Here is a 21,259-nt window from a genome sequence, read left to right as displayed (position 1 = left end):
TTGTGAAAAAGTGAGGGAGGGAGGAGAAAAGGGACCAGAGGTGACAGGAGATTCACAGGAATGCCAATAGAGCCAACTAACCAGGTCAGAAAGGGAACAGCTGAGACTAATGCACTGACAAAGGACCTTGCACAACTGGAGCTAGGCCTCCTACAAAGATGTAGCTGATAGGTGTGTAAGCTTTATGTGGGTACTCTAGTAAGGGGAGCAGGGCCTCATTCTGACATGGACTCTCTTCCCAGCTTTTAAATTACTTCCCCTAAAAAATTACACTTCATTGTAAAGCTAGCTTAATTTTACAAGGACGCTTAAATGTTTATGGGTTAAGATGTTTTTAGGACTGCATAGGAGATCTAAGTTAATAAGGACAATATGTGATGGAGATTGACTTACATTCAGTAATTTAGATACACCAAGATAGGAAAGATGTCTTCTTCAAGGTTGTCAAATACAAATAGCCAAAACACTAAGAATGTAACATTTATATAATTCCTGATTGTGTCATGGCTCTTCTTGCCATAGGTAATCTATTGTATATATGTGTAATAATATAAATATATATGTACAAAAATAAAATCATTTTTAAAATTACTTCCTCCTGGGGGTAATGCATTACCAGGCCACTGGGGAGAAGAAATGCTCATTCCTGATACAACTTGATGGGGTGAGGTGGATGGGAAGAAACTACCTTTTTCTGAGAAATAGGGGAAGGAGGGTGGGGCTAGGAATTGAGGAGGGATGGTTCTATGACCAGAATTTAAAATGAGTAAAACAAAAGAAAAAAAAAAGGCAAATGGAAATCTCTTACTGTACATGCCTCTTAAAATAATATACATATATATCATATATCATATGTATATTAAATTAAAAAATCAATGCCAGAAAAAATACTACTGTTCTGCTAAAGAAAAGTAGCAATAAAGTAACTCCTAAGGACATTCTGTAATATATCCATAATTCAATGTCACAGTCAGTCATTATCACAGAACTTTCTCCTAAAGTACACAGTAACTAATACAAAGACCCACAACTGAACAATGTGCAAAGAGTAGAACCCTGGAATACTCAGTCTGGAATGGGATTTCTTCATCTAATATCTCTCCTCAGACCTCAGAAAACTATGCTGAAGAGGAAGCAGGAAGATTCTAAGAGCTTGTCATAATTAGGATCTTATTGCTGTGATGAGACACCATGACTACAGTAACAATTAGAAAGGAAAGCATTTAACTGGGGCTGAATTACAGTTCAGAGGTGTAGTTGCTTATCTTAATGATGTGGAACTTGCCAGTTTTCAGGCAGCCATGATGCTATATGAAACAAGATTTCTACATCTGTATCCACAGGCAGGAGTAAGATGTACATACTGAGCTTCTGAAATATCAGAAGCCACCCTCATTTATACACTTCCTCCAACAAGGCCAAACTTACTTCCTATGGTCATATAGGGCCATTTTTATTGAACTACCATATTGTACTCCCTGTTCCCCGTAGGCTTGTAGCCATATTATAATGAAAAATGCATGTAGTTCAACATCAATAGTCCCCATAGTCTATCACAGTATTTCCTCTGCTTCAAGTCCAAAGTTCAAATTCTCTTCTGAAAGTCATGGAACCTTTTTAATTACAATCCCCTTTAAAATTAAAATGAAAAGCAGAACATATACTTCCAACATCTAATGGCAAATAATATGCATTACCATTCCAAAAGTGAGGAAATAGTGCATAATGAAGAAATACTGGATGAAACATGACTGAAAACCAGAAGGACAAACTCCAAATTCTGTATTTCCATTCAAGATAACAAAGCTCTTTTTCAAATCCCCAACTCTTTTCAGATTTGTTAATTACAACGCACTACTTTCATTAGGGCTGGCACCACATCCAAACAACTGCTTTTCTTTCCAGGTACCTCACATCTCTGGCTTCCCAACATCTTGGAATCTTCAAGGCAATCCAGGATTAACCATCACAGCTTCACACAAGGGCTTCTCTGGGCCTCTCTGCAGGAACACCCCTGCCATGGGTGAGGATTTAGCCTCTTCCCTTAGACAAAATAATCTCTATATAACTCCTTTCATATATTTTTTGCTCTACAGCCAGAACAAAGTGGCCAAAACTGGCACATTAAATTGCTTTGTGCACCTGAAATGTGCCTTATCATTCAAATACATTTTCATCTGCTTTCCGTTTTCTACTGCCTAAGTATAGCTGTCCTGGAACTTGCTCTGTAGTTCAGGATTGACTTGAACTCTGAAATATTCCCATCTCTCCCTTCTGAGTGCTGGCATAAAAGGAGTGCAGCATTACTGCACAGAGTTCTAACAAGATTTACTTTAACTCATTTTCACAAAATGGAAGCTTAGCAAGGTGGGATTTTGCCAAGAGACTACTATTCCTTTTATTCCATTTAGCATTACACTTTTATCTGTTCATTTCTTTAAACAAAGTATTTAGGTCCTCTACATTCCCTTTCCCTCCCTTCTCATCAAACTGTACATTTTTCAATTTTCCTTGTTCCTCTTGTGCCTTTTCATTATAGAAGTGTAGAACTGTGGCCACTAATAACCATTCAACACAGTCAATATTAGGCTGTTGAGAAATTATCTCTGCCAAAGCTGTTAATCTATAACTCTTAATTTAGCCTCAGGCATATTTTTTGGACAAGGGTAGAAAGAGGCCACATTGTTTGATACAATAAATATCACAGGAATTTTTGAGCCAACGTCCCCATAGTTAAAATCATACTTAGAATCAGTCTTCCATGCTCCTATTAGAATGGATGAGCATTGAGATGGTGAAGCAGGCAAGACACTATCTCCACTTAACAACTAGGAAAAACTAGCTTTTCTAAGGGAGTCTTACTGGGTATACAAAGCACACGTAAGGGCAGGTTCCATTCCCAGCAGCAGATGCCAACACAAAAGTGAAGTCAATGGTATGTTGGGAAATTACTTTCTTTAACATTACTCATCTTTTGCTTGTATAATATGGCTTTCATTTTTGTGACTTTATGTTTTGTGTTTGTGTGTGTGTGTGTGTGTGTGTGTGTGTGTGTGTGCATGTCTTGTGATTTTTCTGATTTGTTGTTGTTCTTGTTGTTAGGTTGTTCATTTTGTTCTATCCTTATTTGTTTGTCTTTTCTGTTTTCCTGTCTTTTTTTCTTAAGAGATATATAAAGGAGGCTTTGAGTTGGAAAGATGAGGTAGGATAGATCTGGGAGTAGATGAGAGAGGGATGCATGTGATCAGATATATTGTATGAAAATAACTTTAACTTTTTTAATCTCCCAAATACTAAAAACAAAACAAAAAACAAGTCAACTCCTTATCAATTTGCTACATAACAATTACTTTAGATCATAGTATTCTGCCCCTTGTCTATAATGTCTTATGTTCATCTCATAGTGAAAATTTATTAGTCAATTGCTTACAAATCTCCAACATCTTTTTATGTATATTTTATTAATTATAATTTATTTATATTATATCAAAATAGTTATCCAACACCTTCATAACGCTAACATTGTTGAAAAATCCAGGTTCAAAATGTTCTTTAATGGTCACTCCACTAACTTGAAAATTCTGTAAATGAAACTGGAATGACAATTCTGAATGGTTCATATCAAAGAAGTCATGAGGCCAAAGAAAAACTCTTTCTTGAAAACTGAAATCATACAGTTTCAAGTCGTGATTCTGGCTTGATACACATGATCTGGCCTTAGTGGCTTCACTGAACCTTAGCAAAGGCCTCATTCTTTTTTTCTAAAATATTTTTATTATGTTCCTTTTTTCCCCATGTACATTTATATTATTACACATGAGTAAAATTAAGTATATAGAGCAGGAAGAACCATGAGACAATCAGGAGTTATATAAATGTTACATTCATGATGATTGGCTATTTGTATTTGGCAAACTTGAAGGGAACATCTTTTCTATCTTCCCTCTAAATTTCTTCACAGAGATTAATATCTATCATATTTGAAGATGACATGATAGTATACATAAGTAACCCTAAAAATTCCACCAAGGAACTTCAGCAACTGATAAACACCTTTAATATAGAAGACAAATACGAAGTCAACTAAAAAAAACTAGTAGCCATGCTCTATAAAAATAATGAACAAGCTAAGAAAGAAATTAAGGGAATTATACCATTCATAATATCCACAAAGTGTATAAAGTGTCCCGGTGTAATTTTAACCAAACAAGTGAAAGACGTATATGGAAAAAAACCCTTCAAATCTCTAAAATAAGAAATAGAAGAAGATATCAGAAGATGGAAAGACCTCTCATGTTCTTGGATTGGGAGAAACAACATAGTAAAAATCTCCATTTTATCAAAGTCAGTTTATAGACTCAATGCAATTCCCATCAGAATTCCAAGATAATTCTTTACAGGCCTCATTCTTTTATCTCATATGCTCATAAAACAAACAAGACCTGGTCAAAGTGAAATTTTGCAGCCAACCACAGATGTAACCTGGTCTCTTTGAGCCACAGGTACAGTGGTTTCTTGGCACCTGCGTATTTGAACATTATGTGGTCCTATTTGCAAATACCCAGTTGGCTTTCTACACAAACACTTTCTAAGTCTATGGCTTTTCATTAATGGCATTTTAACAATTACAGGTACTTTGTTTTTCCTTCCTCATAATTAAATTTAAATTCACACTTGCTGCTTTTGCTGCTGAAGTACACATTTTCATGTCTCTCTTTTCTCTTTCACTAGAAATCTAAGTACAACAAACAGTGATAGTGTGTGACAACAGGGTTGCCATGCTGTCTTAAAAATTGTTCAGCTATATTTACTGCTAGAATGGAATATAAATGATGTGTAATCCTGTCCATGACACTTCGTGGTCCTGCTGCCCACTGACTGCCTTTCTGTACTGCATTCATCCTTCCTCTCTGCTAGCAGAATGACAATTTGTATTCTGCATCCTGTAGTGTAGTAGTTCTCTAGGATACAGTTCTAATATCATCATACTTCCTTTATAAACTGGCTCCAAAGCCTAACAAAATAAGTGTTTATGTTTATATGCATTTACAACACATTTTAAATCACAAAAGTTTCATGTTAAGAGTATTCTACTGCTTGTGCATAGATACATCCAGAGACGGATCCAAAATGATCCAGGTAAAGGAGGAAGTGAAAATACAAAAGAATAAAATAAGAGAATGGCATGTGTTAAGAAGGGAAAACATTTTAATTCCATTTGGAAAGAAATGAACATGTAGATATTACATTACACATCATGGTAATGAGGCATGTGGGGGACAGAGCAGAGGTTAACAGGGTAGCATAGCTTTCCTAGCGAGAGTGAAGAGTGGGGGTGAGGGTGTGGGAAGGAGCCATATGGAAGGCAGTTTGTGCCTGAGCTTTGTAAATTTCAGTGGGCTCAGGGAGCAGAGGTTCTTAGCAGATTCTATCTGAGTAATCATTTTGTCAGATATCTGATAGAAAAAGAAACTCAGTTCTTCAGGAAATATATCACTGTCAGAAGAAAGAGGGCAGATGATCAGAAACAGGAAGAACAGGAAGAGGAGAGATAATTGGAGCAACTTGGAAATCCAGAACTAAAAAGGAAGGTAAGACAGGAATAAAAGAAGGATTGAGGAAAGTAATTGGCAAATATTGTTATTTCTTCACTTTGAGTGAAGTTGAACATATTATCAATATGGAGGAGTAATTGGTAAGAATAACATTACATCATTTTCTTATGGCCCTGAAATTATCGTTTGGGGAAATAAGAGCCCCTGACAATAGGAACATCTGTTGATACAGTACTGAAAATCATAAGCTGCATGAAGGCAAATGGTAGCAAGAAGAAGTCACCTGAGCCATAGCGACTCCACCTTGTTACTAGACCCCATCTTAGGCCTGTCCTCAAGTTTACCTCAGTTACCAGAAACATCACAAACTGTTCCAGAAAAAGAACTTCCCTAGGCCTGAGCCAATCAGAGGACAGCAGGAATGCACCTAATTTCCCCAGATGTTATGAACAGATTGCTTAAGCTTTAATAATTATGCTTGAGATATCCCATGTTGCCACCCCATTCTTGCTAAAAATTCATATTCCTTGCTGTAACCACAATGAAAGTTGCAGACAAATGTACAGAAGTAGAAATGATCATCCTGAGTGAGGTAACCCACACCCAGAAAGACAGACATGGCATATATTTACTTATAAGTGGATATTAGTCCAACACAGATGTTCTCTGTGAGTCTTCACTCAGCAGAGGATCAGGACAGATGCTGGGACTTACTACTATACCCCAGGTAATAGTGATATGGAAGAATTGGTAAATGGAAGGACACATAGGGTTCAGGAACCCCACAAGGAGACCATCAAGGCCGGCACATCTGGACCCAGTGCACCCTGCACAAACTATTATTCGAACCAAATACAATTGATGCATAGAACCTAGCCCTCCCTGTTCAGATCTAGCCAATGGACACTTCATTCTCCATGGCTTTGGGCTGAGCGGGGACTGCCTCTGACATGAAATCTAATGCCCCAATTTGATCACTTCCCCTTCCTAAAGAGGCCTTGCAGGCACACAGAGGAAGGGAAAGTAGGCTATTCAGATAAGATCTGATATGCTATGGTCAAACGAGGTGGAGGAGGTCCTCTTCTATCAGAGGTCTAGTGGAGAGGGAGGGAGGATTGTAACAGGGAGATACAAGTGAGGGTATGACAATCTAATAAGTATGTAATCTGAATAAATCATAACTAAAGATGAAGAAAATCCTTCCTAATGAAATCTTCGGGCTCTAACTACCAATCATCTGCATTGGTGAGGTCTGAGGGCCCTTGAGCTCAAGCTTGAATAAAGGCTTTATGCTTTGCATAAGATTTCAGACTCCTGGTGGTCTTTGGGGATTTCCTTATCTGAGCATAACAGTGGCCACTGGAACTCTGGAATGAACAAAGGTTGGGACCAAAGAACACAATAACATCACTTGAAATGAAAATAACTTTCTTGACAAAATCAAGAGTGTTAGGAAAGAGAGGAACGCTCCTTCATTGTTGGTGGGAATGCAAACTAGTACAGCCACTTTGGAAATCTATCTGGTGCTATCTCAGAAAACAGGGAATAGGGTTTCCTCAAGACCCAGCTATTCCACTCCTTGGAATATACTCAGAAGATGCTCTAGCACACAACAAGAAAATTTGCTCAACCATGTTCATAGCAGCCCTATTCATAATAGCCAGGACATGGAAACAGCCTAAGTGTACATCAGTAGAAGAATGGATAAAGAAACTGTGGTACATATACACTATGGAATACTACTCAGCTATTAAAAACAAGAAATTCCTGAAAGTTGTGGATAAATGGATTGAGATAGAAATGATCATAATGAGTGAGTTAACCCAGAAACAGAAAGACTCAAATGGTATATACTCACTTATATCTGCATAGTAGCCTAAGGGGCATGTTCCATGAAAGCCTTCACTTATCAGGAAACTGGGACAGAGGGGAGGACATCCTACTGGGACACTAGATGAGAGAAGCATGGGAGAATAGCAAAGTAGAAGGATCCAGAGGGTCCTAGAAACCTACAAGTAGAATGCTATGATAGGCAGATTTGGGCCCAAGGGTCCCGCTCAAACTAAGGCACCAACCAAGGACAATATAGGTGGTAAACTTTAAGCCCCTACCCAGATCTAGCCAATGATCAGAACATTCTCTACAGTTGAGTGGAGAGTGGGATATGACTTTCTCACGTACTCTGATGCCTCACATTTGACCATGTCCCCTGTAGGGGGAGACCTGGTGGCACTCAGAAGAAGGACAGCAGGTTACCAAGAAGAGAATTGATACCCTATGACCATATACAGGGGGAGGTAATCCCCCTCAGGAACAGTCATAGGGGAGGGGAATAAAGGGAAAATGTGAGGGAGGGAGGAATGGGAGGATACAAGAGATGGGATAACCATTGAGATGTAACAAGAATAAATTAATAATAAAAAAAAAGAGCGTTAGGGAAAATATAGCCACAGATGAATATTCCTTTAATAACAGATTTTCCCCTAAATTGCTAAGCACTTCGTAGGAAGTGAGAGTCAAACTCACTTCTCAAAACCCATACACACCTTGGTAACAGGCACAGAGTGCAAAGTAGCAACAACAGCAACAAGAACAACAACAGCAGCAGCAGCAAGAACAACAACACCACCATTTTTTTGCATACAGAGAGATGGCTCAGCAGTTAAAAGGACTCATTAGTTAATTTATCAGCAGACAGGCAGTGGCTAATAACTTTCTGTAACTCTAGTTACAAAGAATCAGATGCCTGCTTCTGACCTCTGTGGGCAGTCAACAAGAATGTGATGATGCATAGATACAGAAAAAGTACTCACACACAGAAAATAAAGTGAATCTAAAAAGCATTTCTTTTTTGTTTGTTCTCCAGACAGGATTTCTCTCTGTAGCCTTGTCTGCCCTGAACCCACTTTGTAGACCAGGAAGCCATGGAACTCCTAGAGACCTACTTGTCCCTCCCTCCTCTCCTAGTGTTGGAATTACAGGAGTGTGTTTCACTGTGTCTATCTAAAAGTATTTCTTTCTATGTTTTTTTAATGAATTATAATTAATCAATTTCACTTTACATCTCAATCATAGCTCCCTTCCTCCTCTGTCCCCAATCACCAACTCCTCAGAAAAGGAGGGCCCCTAATCCTACGCTGGCACATCTAGTCACATAAGAACTGAGCAAATCTTTATTAAGGGGAACAAGGACTATTTTTCACATGTACTCTGTTGCTTGCTTTTCCTTCAATCACTTCCCTCTATCTGGGCTTCCTTGTCAGACTCAGTGGAAAAGGATGCTCTCAGTCTTAAAGATATTTCTGATACATGATAATCATTTGTGAATGTATAGAAACTTGTTGAAAAATAATAAATGGCACTTCTTAAACAGACAGAGTAGCCCAATTACCTCAAATGAACAAATAACTAAAAATACCCTGAAGACATAAAATGAAGTCTCCTGTATGAAGCAGACAACATGTCTACAGCAGGTAGTCTAAGTCTGGGATATATCATTTCCTCTAGTATCCAAAATAATACTAACAATCTTCTCCTAAAAATTCTAGTTCCCTATGTTCTCTGTTATTTTCTGTTGCTTGGGGAAACACTTAGATGATAAGCAACTCTAGGAGGAAAAGGTTTGTTTGGCTTAAACTTCTAGGTCACAGTCCATCCTTAAAGAAAGTCAGCAGGAACTCAAAACAGGAACAGAGGCAGGAACCATAGAGTTAAACTGCTTTCTTTCTTTCTCACAGGCTCATACTTCGCTAGCTTTCTTAACAATTTTTTTATTAATGAAATATTTTTTATTTTTTACATATACATTTATATCATTACACACATATACAATAAACTACCTATAGCAAGAAGAACCATGATACAATCAGGAAATATATAAATCTTACATTCTTAGTGATTTTGTTATTTGTATTTGACAGCTTTGGAGAAAACATCTTTCCTATATTGATGCTTCGTAAATTAATCTCCATCACATCTTGTCATTATCAACTTAAAACATCTATCTAGACCTAAAAATTTTGACCCCTAAATGACTAAACACCATTGTAAAACTAAGCTACCTGGTCTTTAACTCCATCAGAGACTCTAGGAGGAATAAACTTGATTACCTGAGTATGCCGGGAGTGCAGGTTAGTAGCTTTCCAAATGAGAAGATGACAGAGACAGTTTTTAATCTGAATAGTCACCAAAAATTCTATATTAAGTTGAAGCATCTTCTTCAGTCTTCTGGTCCAATATATCTGCTAGACATATTTGTGAGGCAGGAACTATTGAGGACTCGCTTACCCTGTCTTAGCACAGTTTGGCTGACGACTCTACCTGCATCCAAGCTTGCCCTCTTTTAGGCAGAATTATGTCTGTAGTAGAAATGAGGGCCTTTTGCCCAGTGGCTTGTTTGCCACATTTGAAACCATCTGCATAAGAAATTCTTTGATGTGCGTCATCCTCTTTGAGGTAGGCTGTGTGTTGCCAGGAGTTAAACTGTCTCACAGTCAATGAATCTGTAAAATAATTAAAAAACATTTTAAAATGCCATATTCTGTATATCTCTGAGGTTTTTGAAGACCTTTTCTAACTGTCCTACCTTATCTTTCTATAGAATCATATCTATCTGCCACACCTAAGAGGTGTATTCTTGTGATAAAAGTAGACTAGTGATTAACATGATCATGATTTGATCACCTAACAATTAACTTGTATAACTTATCCTAAACAGCCTGCAATAACATTTTCAAACTACTGGAAGTAAACCTTGTATTGTAATTGAGTTATATGGGTAAAAAAAAAACTAATAAACACACACACACACACACACACACACACACAGTGTGTGTGCATGTGAAAAATAAACTTTCATTTGATTTCTATACCATTCTATCTAGAATTAAAAATAACTTTGTGAGTGACAATTGAGGCATTAAGTTGAGGAGTAGATTCACTAATCTACTTTTTGTTCTATGTTCCCTATACATTTCTATATTCCACCCTTATTTCTTTTCAACCACTATCTCTAAACCTAAGAATGTTAGATAAGGGAAAAAAGTGACATTGCTGAGTCTAACCTTGCTTTCTTTCTAATTAAGCCCAATAATAACTTGTAACTAACTCCCATTGATAATAACCCTGTATACTCAAGAAAGCAACCAAAAGCCCACCTTACCCACTTTAAAGGAAATGAAATGTAGTATTCTTAAGGCTTCTTTTGGCTGATTTGGGCTAGCTTTCTTATATATCCCAGGACCATCTTCCCAGGAATGTTACCACTCCTAGCATGATGGTTTTCTTAAATAAATTAATAATCAAGAGCCACATCCCCATATAAAGGGGGAGGAGGTCTCCTTTAGTCTTAGACCTAGGGGAGGGCAATAGAGTGAAAGCAGGCGGGAGGGAGGAACAGAAGGATATAAGTGATGGGATAACATTTGAGTTATAATCTAAGTATATTAACTAAATTAAAAAAAGAACCACATCCCCATACAAATATGCCCACAGGCCACTCTTATCTATGCAATTTCTCAAGTGAGTCTCTTCTTTCTGTCAGTAGGTTATGTTACTTTGAGAGAGTTAACCTAGGACACTTTGGCAGAGGAAAAAACTATAAAACATGCTTTAAACATGCTTTAGCACCGTGAAGACTGGTAGCTTCTGACTTAAGCCACAGAAAATGAGATAAATTAATGCTGCCATGCTCCTGGAAGTTGAAAATTTTGAAATAATTGGCACCTAATCTTAAGTACCATCTTTTTCTGGAAAAAGGAAATGGACAGATAAAATAATGAAGAAAAAGAGACTAGAAAACTCTGTTGAAAATAACAATGGTAGGCTATATATGTTTGTAGAATTGTGCCCATATAGTTCCCACTTCTCCTTCTTTCTTCCCTCCCTCCCTCTCCTGTCTTTCCTTCTTTAGCTTGTTCCTTAACCAGAGTCTTGAATATTCTAGCCAGAGATTATACATAACTCTGGCCCTCAATTTTTTTTATTTAAAAAAGTAAAATACCTTAAGGAAATTCATGTGACCTCTAGGGAACAAAAAGTTTTTTGTAATGGTAGGAATCCATTTATAGATTACTATGTCAGCATGTGTATATCTTAAAATTTAATTTTAGGTGAAACAACATATTTGATTATTGTTAAAATTAGTTCTACTATCTAGGTTATATCTTATATAGTTTTTGTGGTAAATTCATGATAATTGCAATAAGAAATAGACATTTTTGAGTGGTATTTTACTTTATTTATTAGAACGGTAAAACTAACTTTCAAAATTAATTTTAATTGTTCATACAGCTTTGACATGCATATATCTAAAATGTTCTTCATATGCATATGATATTGGCTTAAATTAATATGCAGGAGCTTTTGAGTACCGATTCTGCTATGCAAGGGTGAATACTCAGGATTGGCTCCTCATCATCCACAGAAGGCTGAACTCATTAGTGTGTGTCTGTAATCTCAGTGTTCCTTCACCAAGACAGAATGGAGAGAATCTCTAGAGATTCATGCGCCCATGAGCCTGGCATCCACAGTGGTGAAGAGGTAGAGGCTATTGTCCCAAGTAGAGTTTAAATCGAGGACTGACACTCATTGTTCTTGAACCACAAGAATGACTAGGGTACTCTTGTTCTCACTAATAAGAAAACAAACAAAGAGAGAGAAGGGAGAGTGAGAGACATATGGAGAGGCAGAGACAAAGAGACTCAGAGAAATGGAGAGGGAGAGGGAGAAGGAAAGGGAGGATAGATTAGAAAATGCTATGTAGTTATTTGATGCATACAAGCATCCTACTTGGTACAAGTGGGATTCTTTGACTGTGTATCTTGTCCATATGTTTGTATATTTGTCAAGTTGCACAAAATTACAGTATACACCCTTGAAGACACATTTGCACTCATGTTCAGAAACCTGTCTTACCAAACCAATCAGCGACAACAATATCAGCTAAAGAGAGCCTCCTCGATGTATGACATACTGTACAGTGAGAGTGGTATGTTAGTGGATATGTTCATACCAGCAAGCTCCCTACTTTGGGTACACCTAGCAGCACACATGAACCTTCTACAGTAGCATGGCTTTTGCTATCATTTCCAGAGTTTATTTTGATCTCTTCAGTTTCTCAAAGATATTTGAAGATTTTGTGTGAGGTATAGAAAAGAATAAAAGAGCAGCTGAAGCTCCTCCAGATATTATAAACAGGAGGGTCTTTATCTACATGAGTATATTTCAAGCCTTCTACATCAAGGTTGAAACCTTATCATGAAAGACTTTCTTCAAAGCACATATACTCATGACATATGTACTATGTACAATAAGCTATCACCAGCAGTACATTACCATAAAATAGAACAATTATAGCTACTAAGTGTTGCTCGACTGCTCCATTGTAGGGTGGACAAAGGATCAATTCTTCAGCCAGGTGAGAGAATTTGAGATATGATCATTCCTTTCTTTTTTATTATTGCAATTTTTATTAAATATTTTACATTTACATTTATATTATTAAGCATCTATACAATAAATTACCTACTACAGGAAGAACCATGAAATAACCAGGAGTTATATTGATGTTTTAAGATGATCATTCCTTTCAAAGAAACATACAGATTCAAATGTATGAGTTATTTGTGTCTAGAATTGTCCAGTAAATATTTTGAAAGTGCTTTTAGTTAGAGTTTTGAGTGGTATTACAAAATAGAATGACCAAAGAGAAAGTTGGGGAAGAAAAAGTTTATTCTCCTTACACTTTTACATTGCTGTTCATTACCAAAGAAAGTCAAGGCAGAAACTTAACAGGGAACAATCCTGGCACAACGAGCTGATGCCAGGGCCATAAAGGTATGCTGCTTATTCTCTTGCTTTCAGTTGCTTGTTCAGCCAGCTTTCTTATAGACTCTGGGTCCACTAGCGCAGGGATGGCACCTAAAATATGCTGACTATTCTTCCATTGACCACTAATTGAGAAAATGCCTTAGATCAGGAGGCATTGAGGCATTTATTCAACTGAGACTCCTGCATCTCTGATGACAGTACCTGTGTCAAATTGATAAAAAAAAAAAAAAAAACAACAACAACAACAAAAAAACAAAAAACAACAAAAAACAAACAAACAAACAAACAAACTACCCAGTACAGCAACTTTGGGCAATTATAAATAACTTAGACTTTATAATATCTTAAGTGGATTGATGAATATTTGAAGAAGGTAGTATCTGAGCAAAGATGAAGTAAATATCTTTAAAGTGGCTAGATAATTATGAGAAGTCTTCTGGTGTTGAGAAATGCTTTAAACATCCTTGTAGCTCGGAAGGTTAGTTTGAAGAAATGGAAATAGCTGACCTAGGTGGCAGGAGCTTGGTGTGCTTCTCTATAGTGTCAGCTATAAACATTCTGGTATTGATCAATGAACACCCTTAAAGCCTCCCTCTTTCCTGATGACTGGAAGATTATTGTCCTGTGCTGCCTCAGAGAACTCCTCAATCCTTCCTTCTGAACTCTCTCTAGTGTCTTTGAGATAGAATGACTCTCACAGGTGGAAAATAAGGCCTTTGCTTCTGAGCTGCAGTGGTTCTTGTTAGCTAGTTGGGTCAACTCTGTGGTCTGGTGCAGTTTCAGAGGAGGTAAGCATAAGGACTACCTCTGGTCTTTGGTACATGAGATCTTTCATGCCTCAGGCATGCTTGAATACATAGTTTACTTAGAGGTTAAGAGTTATGATTCTAATTAGGAGGATGGAGCAGTTCTACTACATTAACATTAATAGTGCATGGAAAGCACTCCCAGAGGCTTCATTCTTTAAACAGTGGCCATTTCCTTGTCTATTCTCTTTCCTAGTTTTTCTTCTGGCACCACTTAACAAAAGTCTAATAATGAAAATGGCACCCATGTTCATGAGCAGATAACATTGGTCACTGTTTCTCTTCTTTATCATCACACCAGAAAGAAATGCTAAGAACAATATCTTTGAAAAAGTTTCCTTAGCTGATCAAGGCAGTCCTTGGGGTAGAGTCGTAAGGATGAGATATTATCAAGAAATTTGTGTTGCAGAGAAAATATGTTGTAGCTCGCTGATCAAATGATAAAATGTGAACTTTTCCTTCGTACTAAACTTGAAAGGTCATTACAATAGAAAGCTATTTCTGTAAAGGTTAAATGTAAGTGGCAGGTGTGATGGATCAGGAGAATCCTTGGCCTTTCAACCCAATCTAGCTTCAGTGTTTCTTGGCCTGCTTCAGTTTATGTACAATTATTAGATGTACACTCACCAGCTAACTTATCTTCTAGTCATGCATTTATTCTGGTTAGTTTTGAACATCAGTGGTGCTTCCCCAAGCCTCAACCCAGAAGTTCCAGCCTGAGAAGGAATTCACTTTGTACTTTTACCTTCAAACACTGCTAAGAGTAGGGCAAATGCTAGAGTAGCTGAGCTCTTAAGTAGTGAATTGAGAGGCTGAGGGAAAACTATTTAGCTGGCTTATATTCCAGAGTTATTAAGGGCCACCTAGAAAACTGCTTATGTTGAATGATGAAAAGAAAGAAAGAAGGTATGAACTTGCTTTTCATCATTCTCCTCAAGGAAGTGGCTGATATTTATAGTTTCAAGCTTTGGGTTTTGTTTTAAACTATAAAAAGTTATACTCAATCTTCTATTCATAAATTATTTTATTGAGACTAAACACGCCAGTGTCAGAAGGAGAGAGGAAACTTAGGGAAGAAAGAAGAAATTAAAAGCATACACTGTTTTTGCAGAGAATACAAGTTTATTTCCTACCACCCATATCAGGTAGTTTACAAGCTACCCATCCCAGCATCTCTAGAGGAATATGATGCCTTTGCCATCTGGAGACACCTACACACACACACACACACACACACACACACACACACACACACACACATACACACACACACTGTTAAAAATAGATATTCTTTAAGGAAGATGGAAGGAAAAATAAAGGGAAGGAGGAAATCAGGAAGAAGAAATGAAGGAGGAAAGGAAGAAAGGGATAGATGAAGAGGGACGAATGAAAACCAGACACTAGGAGATCACATCTTGATATCCACTCTTTGAAACAGTTCATCCTTTCCTGAGCTTTAACCCAATTACTTTATTTGGTGACCTCCAAGTTGTAGCTCTTCAAAGCTTCTGTTTCTCTCTCTGAACTTCCAGTACCTTTGTTTGTGGTTCTTTCTTTCTTCTTTCACATAGTACAGATCTACTAGGGATTAGTTCATGAGCTTGACCTTCACCTATTAATTGATGTCATTATCACAGCACTAAAATCCTTACAGAATTAACTTTGGTTCACAGGCTGATGGGTCAATTCATAGTTCTTTGAAAGCCTGGCAGCAAGAACTTACAGAAGATTCAATAATCAATCAGAGAGAGAGAGAGAAATGCAGGTGCTCAGCTCATTTTATCTTTTTCTTTTGAGGTCAGAACACCAACCCAGGGAAGAGTGCTGCCCATCTTTCTAATTCATTTAATCTAATATAGCAACGCCCTCAATCACATGCACAGACATCTGTGTCCTTGTTAACTTTAAACTCTATTAACTTGACATCAGGGTTAGCCATGAGATTCAGGCCTTCACTTCTAATGATGCCTTTCAATTACAATGACAATTGCAATTGCAATTGCAAGGCTAGAACTTCTTAAATTTACATGTCCACTTATGTTTCTTTTTCTTAGTAAAATACTTATTACCACAAGACTACTAGCCTCATATTATTCAGAACTCATATTCTTTTCCTAAAGTACTGCTCCTACAACATTGTTTTTCAACTCTGTAGATAGAAGGTGCATCTTTGCAGAAGTCTGGGCTTAAATCTTGTAGTTATCCTTGATTATTATTCTATTTCTTACATCATATCTCTTGTCACAGTCCTATGAAATGGCCTCAAAATAGACATAAATTTAACTATCTTCAGCATGACTCTAAAAAGAACCTCTCTGGTCTAAGATGCATCTTTTTTTTATGAAACACTACTCATTATGTTCTCTCTCTCTCTCTCTCTCTCTCTCTCTCTCTCTCTCTCTCTCTCTCTCTCTCTCTCTCTCTCTCTCTCTCTCTGTGTGTGTGTGTGTGTGTCTGTGTGTGTTTAAGAAAGAAAGAGAGTTTCTATGCTTGTTTTTAGTCATCTTGATGTGTCTGAAGGACTAAACTAGAAATGATCATAAAAATAGAGTTAACCCAGAAGCAGAAATACTCAAATGGTATATACTCACTTATAACTGGACACTAGCCCAAGGAACATGTCCCATGAAAGTCTTCACCTAACAGGAAAGTATGACATATGTGAGGACTTCCTTTTGGGATTCTAGGTGAGAGAAGTGTGGGAGAATGGAGAAATAGAAGGATCCAGAGGGTCCTAGAAACCTACCAGTAGAACATTATGATGGGCACATCTCGGCCCAGGGGTTCTGTTCAAACTATGGCACCAACCAAGGACAATACATGCAGTAAACATTGAATTCCTACCCATATCTACCCAATGGACTGGACATTCTCCACAGTTGAGTGGAGAGTGGGGACTGACTTTCACATGAACTCTGGCATCCCATATTTGACTATGTCCCCTTGATGGGGAGGGCCGGTGGCACTCAGAGGAAGGATAGAAGGCTACCAAGAAGAGACATGGTACCCTATGATTATATAAAGGGGGTTGAGGTCCACCTCAGTCACAGTCATAGAGGAGGGCAATAGGGTGAAAACAGGAGAGAGGGAGAATTGGGAGGATGCAAGGGATGGGATAACAATTGAGATGTAATATTAATGAATTAATTAAAAGAAATCTACTCTAGAACCTGAAAATAAAGGAGAGAGAGAGAGAGAGAGAGAGAGAGAGAGAGAGAGAGAGAGAGAGAGAGAGAGAGAGAGAGAGAGAGAGAGAGATTCCTCATAGAGGTGCTGTTAATCCCACCAGGCAATACTAAGTCCACTACCACAGTTTTGAGCCAAATTTGAAAACAAGCTTTCCTCTCTCCCCACATCCTCGCCAGCATGTGGTGTCACTTGAATTTTTGATTTTAGCCATTCTGATGGGTGCAAGATGGAATCTCAGAGTTGTTTTGATTTGCATTTCCCTGATGACTAAGGAGGTTGAGCATTTCTTTAAGTGTTTCTCAGCCATTTGATATTCCTCTGTTGAGAATTCTGTTTAGTTCCAAGCCCCATTTATCAATTGGGTTATTTGGTTTGGTGGTGTTTAATTTCTTGAGTTCTTTATATATTTTGGATATTAGACCTTTGTCAGATGTAGAGTTGGTGAAGATCTTTTCCCAGTCTGTAGGCTGTCACTTTGTTCTCTTGACAATGTCTCTAGCCTTACAGAAGCTTCTCAGCCTCATGAGGTCCCATTTATTAATGGTTGACATTAAGGCCTTGGCCGTTGGTGTTCTGTTCAGCAAACTAGTACAGCCACTTTGGAAATCTATCTAGTCCTATCTCAGAAAAAATGGGAATAGGGCTTCCTCAAGACGCAGCTATTCCACTCCTTGGAATATATCCAGAAGATGCTCCAGCACAGAACAAGAAAATTTGCTCAACCATGTTCATAGCAGCCTTATTCATAATAGCCAGAACATGGAAACAGCATAAATGTCCATCAGTAGAAGAGTGGATAAAGAAACTGTGGTACATATACACTATGGAATACTACTCAGCTATTAAAAACAAAAATTTCCCAAAAGTTGTGGATAAATGGATTGAGATAGAAATGATCATAATGAGTGAGTTAACCCAGAAACAGAAAGTATCAAATGGTATATACTCACTTATATCTGCATACTATCCCAAGGGACATGTCCCACGAAAGCTTTCACTTACCAGGAAACTGGGACAGAGGGGAGGACATCCTATTGGGACTCTAAATGATAGAATCGTGGGAGAATAGCAAAGTAGAATGATCCAGAGGGTCCTAGAAACCTACAAGTAGAAGATGATGATAGGCAGATTTGGGCCCAGGGGTCCCGCTCAAACTAAAGCACCAGCCAAGGACAATATAGGTGGTAAACTTTAAGCCCCTACTCAGATCTAGCCAATGGTCAGAACATTCTCCCCAGTTGAGTCGAGAGTGGGATATGACATTCTCACGTACTCTGGTGACTCACATTTGACCATGTCCCCTGTAGGGGGAGACCTGGTGGCACTCAGAAGAAGGACAGCAGGTTGCCAAGAACAGACTTGATACCCTATGAGAATATTCAGGGGGAGGTAATCCTCCCCAGGAACAGTCATAGGGAAGGGAAATAATGGGAAAGGGGGGGGGGGGAGAATGGGTGGATACAATGGATGGGATAACCACTGACATGTAACAAGAATAAATTAATTAAAAAATTAAAAAAAAAAAGAAAAAGAAATCAAGCTTTAATTAAATGATGGCCAGGATGATGGACTCTGGCCAAGAGCATGCCCTGGCTCCATGAAAATGGCAAGAAGTCACATTTTCCAGAGGCTTATACAAGAAAAGCAATGAGGCTGTTACATGTTTCCCACTAGGTCATTCAGTGAGAATCATCTATCCTGATATAGTTCCTGCCTGCAAACCTTCTGTCTGTATGTGTCTATATGTGATCAAGTGCATCCAGTGCAGTTAGGTCAAAAAAACTTTTTTAGAGGAGTGAAAACATGTGGCTTGTTATGTAACAGTAACCTTTAGCATTTCAAGCCACTTAGGCAAGTGGCTTACAGTTTAGAGACATTTTTGTTTTGTGCATCTTTTTTAGGCACAGTAATTAATATTTAACACATAATTTTAGCTCTCACAATGCAAATCAAAGGCAAGGGCTGATATAGAGTGTTCTCCATCAATTTCTGTCTTCTTTTGAGATTGAATCCTAATTGGACCAGAAACTTTCCATTCAGCTAGATTGGGTGGCAAGTGTGACCCTGGGTTTCTCCTTTGTCTGATAACAGAAGTGCTGTACCAGCACCTCACCCACTGTACCATCCCCCACCATGAATCAGTTTATTTTCTGCACAGAATTCACTGCGTGTTTTCTTACTGAATCTTGAGGCTCCTTGTAATTTCTCAGAGGTGACCAGTGGTTCCTAGGATTCTGTGTGCACCTAATCTCCTTACATACTCATTAGTACCTATCTTTATATTTTATTCTAAGTAACTTAATAGATTTGATGTAATTTTTCTTTTTAAATTTTGATTTATTCTTAGTTAGAGATGTTTTCATATGCTGTCAGCCTTTAGGGAAATGCCTCTTTGAAATTTATGCCTTCTCTAAACTCATTTTCTTTTTAATGTGATGCAACACACACACACACACACACACAGACAGACAAAAATACTCACAAGCACACACATACAAAATATACACTAGCTACTACCCCCATCATATATGTGACCGTCCATATCATTGCAATTCTATAGGTTTTCTCCTCACTTAGTTAATAGTAACCTCTATATAAAGTATTAAACTCAATGAATCTCATTTTTATATTTATATATTTTGTTCTCTGTACTTTTGATGTCAAATGAAATCAACCTTAGAACATTTGGATTTTTGTTTCCATATATAAAAATCTATGCTGTAATTTTATATGCCTTTCTCCTTCCCTTTTGCAAAACTTTATATAAATATTATCTTTCTAGCAAGCTTTCACAGTTAATCCATTTAAAATGATAAACATTTCTTGGCTCACCACTGCCCATTTCCCTTTCCCTGATTTTACTTCAGCTCTGAGTTTCTTATAGTTGCTTAACTGCTCATGTGTGATTGTAATAATTCTGCCTTTGAATGACCTGTTTCACTCCCCTTGCCTTCAGCAGAGCCTCGAGGCAGAGGGAACTCAGCACACCTGGGCAACCTGCATCTCAGCATGACATCAGATCCTGATTATACTGTGTGCATAAACAGATCCATGTGTTTTTTCTCATCTGTCTTTGACATCAACTCTTCATCACTGGCATAACTGGTTGCATATTCATTATCAAGAAATATTTAAAATGGCCTCATTCTCTTGTGGTGCTAACTATAGCTATAGAAGCCCCCTTTTGGGATTGTGCAGGACATTCTGGACTTAAAAATAAATATCTTAGATAAAGGACTTTAATTTTTTCTGTTGAAATGGTTTATATAAGAAACTGCAGTGTTGGTTAGAAGATAAGTAACTTTATTTCAATATAAATGTCATTTGCAAACAATGCCATAGATTATTTTATCTTAAAACAAAATGTGTATGTGTGTGTGTGTGTGTGTGTGTGTGTGTGTGAACATTCTAGGGCAAATGTGAGGTCAGAAGGTAACTCTGGATGTATGTCCTCTATTTGCACCTTATTTAATACATGACCTTTCATGTTTTATCACTGAATAATCCAGAGTATTGGATGTCATAAATACTGTTGCTCTCATTTACATCTCAGTCCGGTTTTCTGTCCTTGCTTCCTGATTCCATAGATCTACATTAGGTGCATATGTATTTGTAGTAAATATATATCATCCTGATTATGTGCCCTTCTTATAACTATATCAAAATAATACATTTTTCTGTAGTAACAATTTCTTAAAATCCTCTGATATTAGTGCAAGCACCCTAATTTCCTTTTAGCTGTGTTCATGTATTATCTTTTTAACATTAATTTATTTTCAAATTAGTTTCTTCAAATATAACATAAATAGAATATCTAGAATATATTTACAATATAAAATATGTTCTCCCCCTTTTCATCTTTGATTCAGTGCCTTAACT

General features: G+C 37.5%; 1 protein-coding gene across 1 annotated transcript in view; it reads left to right on the top strand.

Annotated features, from left to right (window-relative positions):
• Cntnap5 (contactin associated protein family member 5) overlaps positions 1-21,259 on the top strand; it is a 951,234-nt gene that overhangs the window by 698,114 nt on the left and 231,861 nt on the right. The gene's annotated exons all lie outside the window — the stretch shown is intronic.

This window comes from Acomys russatus, chromosome 6 (genome assembly GCF_903995435.1).
Source record: "Acomys russatus chromosome 6, mAcoRus1.1, whole genome shotgun sequence".
Lineage (NCBI taxonomy): Eukaryota > Metazoa > Chordata > Mammalia > Rodentia > Muridae > Acomys > Acomys russatus.
The sequence above is the reverse complement of the archived record's forward strand: the minus strand, read 5'-3'. Positions and strand labels throughout refer to the sequence as shown.